The sequence below is a fragment of the Coenobita brevimanus genome, chromosome 114 (genome assembly GCF_032717465.1).
Source record: "Coenobita brevimanus isolate Jiangsu-jjx chromosome 114, ASM3271746v2, whole genome shotgun sequence".
Taxonomy (NCBI): Eukaryota; Metazoa; Arthropoda; class Malacostraca; order Decapoda; family Coenobitidae; genus Coenobita; species Coenobita brevimanus.
The window spans coordinates 18,876,075-18,880,087 of NC_137067.1; positions in this window are offsets into that span (position 1 = coordinate 18,876,075).

Consider the following 4,013-nt stretch of genomic DNA (forward strand, 5'->3'; position numbering starts at 1 on the left):
CTGGGAGAGTTAATGAGACATAGATACTCTGGGGATTTTGGTGAGACAGTGGAAGGCTATAGGAAGCTACGCAGAGGGACGGGATATCAAGTTAAATGGAGTGGACGGAGTGGAGTAAAATTGCTTAGTTGAAAGCCAGCAGGAGAGGAGGAGGACTTGGAGGGAAGCGAGGAGGAAGAAGAAAGAGGAGGTGGAGGAGGAGCAGAAAGGGGAGGAGGAGGAGAAAAATAAGCAAAAAAAAAGGTAGTAAGAGAAAGACTCTAATAGGGAGCGGTATGTAGTCTGGAGAGACATGACTTCTTACAAGGATGTGGCAAAGAAGCAGAAAGGAGGTTACAGAGGATGAGACGCCCATCATATGTCTTGTCAGGACACTGACGCAAAAATGTTTTCTGCTAAGATACCGCCAACTAAGATTGTAATCTTTATCACTAAGAGACTTTATTTCAGTTTCGGAAAAACCACTCGCTATGAAGATGATGTAAATATAAGTGATTAACACCCTGAACGCTTTAACGTCCTTATAATATAATTTTTAATACTAATAGAGTTATTTATTGTAGCCAAGGGTAGATTTTGCATAGAACAGAGGTTTATTGCAACTAGACCATCACTCTGAGTAAAACTTAAACAAGGTCTACCTATCTGATCGTAGACTAATTAATTTGCAGTAAAATAACACGCAGAAGCAGCAGAAAGGATAGATTTATGAACTGATTGCAAATGTGCCATTATGGCAAACAATAAATCTTCGCAAAATCAGAATGTACACGTAAAAGATGACTACCTCATCACTTTCAGTTACAGTGAAAAAAATATATATATATCGTACTATATATGTATTCTATCTCGAGACAGCAGTGTACTCGTACATCAACATCTTTTTTTGCAACCAAAGATTGGGAAAGGTTTTTTCTCCCTCCTGTATCCAATGTTCACTTGTTTTAGGGTATTATTTTAATGTAATCATCTTTTCTCGCCCCATTGTCTCGTCGTCCATCTCTGGGTCCGTCTTCACAAAGTTTTCAAAGTTTTACAACAGTAGACTTGCATGATTATATTATAATTCTCACTCATACAGCAACCAAAGAAGTTTGAAGATTAAGTTGACGAGATAGTTACTTATATGATAATTAACTTTTATGGAGAGTTGTTTACCGTAGACAATGGTTACATTAACCCGATCCTCCCCCTCCACCTGTTTTCATTTCCCGACCCAATACCCCTCCGCCCCGTCACGTCTGGTGCCTTTTTTTTTTTTTGTTACATTGCATCACCTCTGCAACCATCACCACTATTTAACAACCCATTACAACCATTACCTCCACGACCATCACCTTTACGACCTTCACCACTACTTAACAACTCACCATCAACGTCCTCAAGAGAACCCTTCAAGGGGCTCTTCAGTTTTGCATAAATTTTCCTGCGGCTTTGAAAGTAAAATCACTCAAGTACAAAACTTACAGGCATGTTATAATGCTGGGGCAGTAAAGACAATTAATACCCCATGTTTCTTCTACACCGGCTACCACAAGTCATAGTTACCGGCATAAACGGACTCATAAAGCAGCATACCTGTGTCCAGCTGCACACCAATACCACAACAACGCGGACAAAGGCTTCGGTCAAAAATATACATCTAAATGCTCCTCTGCCCTAAAACTGCTATGAGTGGTAGAATTTTAAATATCTCTGGAGTCTGAACGCTTGTATCTTCATTGGCAGCATATGAGATGATGACCAGAAATCTACATCTAAATGCACCTCTGCATAGCGCAACAGTGCTCCAAATATCCTGTGTATGCGCGTTTGCTGTTAAGCAGCAATTACAAGAACTAATGGGCCAGACATCTACATGTACAATTTAATGCACTTCTGTCCTAAAACTGCATCGTGTAATATGCTTCACATGTCTGGGAGTCTCAGTGTTTGCTTCTAAATGAATTACGTCAAGAAAAGATAAGCCAGAAATTTATATCTAAATACTCTGCTGCCATTACACTGCTTGGCACAACAATAGATCAGATCATCTCTTGGAGTCTGAACGTTTGCTTTTGCTCCACAGAAGTGGAGGAAGGCTTTTCAGACATTCGACTCCGCCAGAGTCACTACGGCAGACACAACATATTTGCTAAGTCCTAATCATCCCTTTGTACACGACCCACATTGATCGTTTTTTTTCCAGGTCCCCAGTTACTCTGGTGTGTGGACAGTAACAAGGGGGAAATGTCTGTGCCCAGCAGTCTGACTGCCCCGAAAATCACAAATGGATAAGTCGAGAGATACCGAGTTAACAAGATGCAACACAATCAAACTTTCACACACAGTCAGATTCTCGTTAGCATAAAGAGACCTCATAGCACCTCCACTTTAGCATTTATTTTATATAATTAATATGCCTAAATGTCCTTTTTAATGCATATTTTATAACTTATATTACCCAACCACTGGATCAGTCAAAATGCAAAAATATATTAATCTCTTCACCCTCGGAGCGTCCTTTTTTTTTTTTTTTTTTTTTTTCACCTCTGGGCTTCATTCAGCTTTGGAAAGTTTTTCGAACTGGATGAGTTCAGCAGAACTTTTACTAATACCTTCATTGGTAAGGTATCCTTCCTAACAAGAACAAAATGTCGTACTGTAAAGTGTTTAGGTGTATTAGGCAAAATTAACCACTAAGAAATGTCAATAAATCTCCTAAGCCAGAAAGAATATAACCCACACTCATATGGTGGTGTTTCCGTTGGTTAAAGAAGCTCCCCAGCATCTCTGACTTACCTGGTTAGTTTTCCATATGACATGTTAGCAAAATCTGTGCAATTTCTGTCAATATTTAGAAGGCTGATAAAAATCAAGGGAATATCAAGTTGTAGTAGGCATAATAATCACTATGGAAGGGGTGCTACAAAGTCTTCTAAGGTGAGAATGCGGCACCAGATCCCCACAAACCCCCATATTAGGTGTGGTGAGGGCCAGTCAAACCAGCCTGGTTTTGCGTAGCGAAGCATTGAGACATAGCATTAAGGACATCGTTTACGTCTGTAGCCACGCTTACTTATTACCACATCAGTCCCATTCTTCAGTAGGACATTAGTTTGTCCTTTGGATGCGTAATAAGGGGAGATGTTAACCTGAATACTCGTAATAGGGGGAAAACTGCCGGTTTCACGATGGCTAGGGCACTGGCAGGCTGTTGTAGTTCCACAAAGTAAAAATAACTAAAACAATCTCCACTGATGATTTCTAAGGATCAGCATCAAGCCAACAGCAATTCTGGTTAAAACCTGTAAGACATTGTCCGTGGGTCTCTCAATACAGACGTTATATAATGTAGTGTGTAAGTAACGGAATATGAGGGTGTAAGGCGTCCCTTTATGGAGCGTGGATGCCAGGAAGCAAGAGAGAGATTTCTTAAATATATCTAGAGTTTGATGCATTGTAAGCATTCATTCATTTTATTAATCCATAATGAGCATGTACAAAAGTTGTCTATCTGTCCGTCTGTCTATATGTAGGCTATCTGTCAGTATTGTGCCTGTTTCTGTCTATAGGGAAAAAAGTTGCTAAGCAGGTTTTTGCCTGAGAGAAGCAGTTTTCCATTTATTTGTATGCATGATGTTATCTATATTTACGCACAACCATATTTACAGCTTCTGTATAATAATCCAACCACTATTTGTAAGGATGAGGGTGTTGGGTGGCTGGGCACAGATTGTGAATTGTGAATATATATTGTTACGGAACAGAGAAAACTGTCCCGCAAAGTTCCAGGTTCAAAACAAAAGAGTTAGGTAAAATTACAAGTTAAAGTTTAATGCTCAAACTAGCAACAAAACATTCATGACTCATAAGGATAATGTAATGGCAAAAAACAGGTTAAATATATGGTTAACTGCAATAGCCTCTATTAACACGAAATTAGCAAGAGTAAATTTATCTAAGTAAGCCCTGATAAAATGAGAAAACCGGATAATGCTCAGTTAATGCGATATAAATTATTACAGATACAA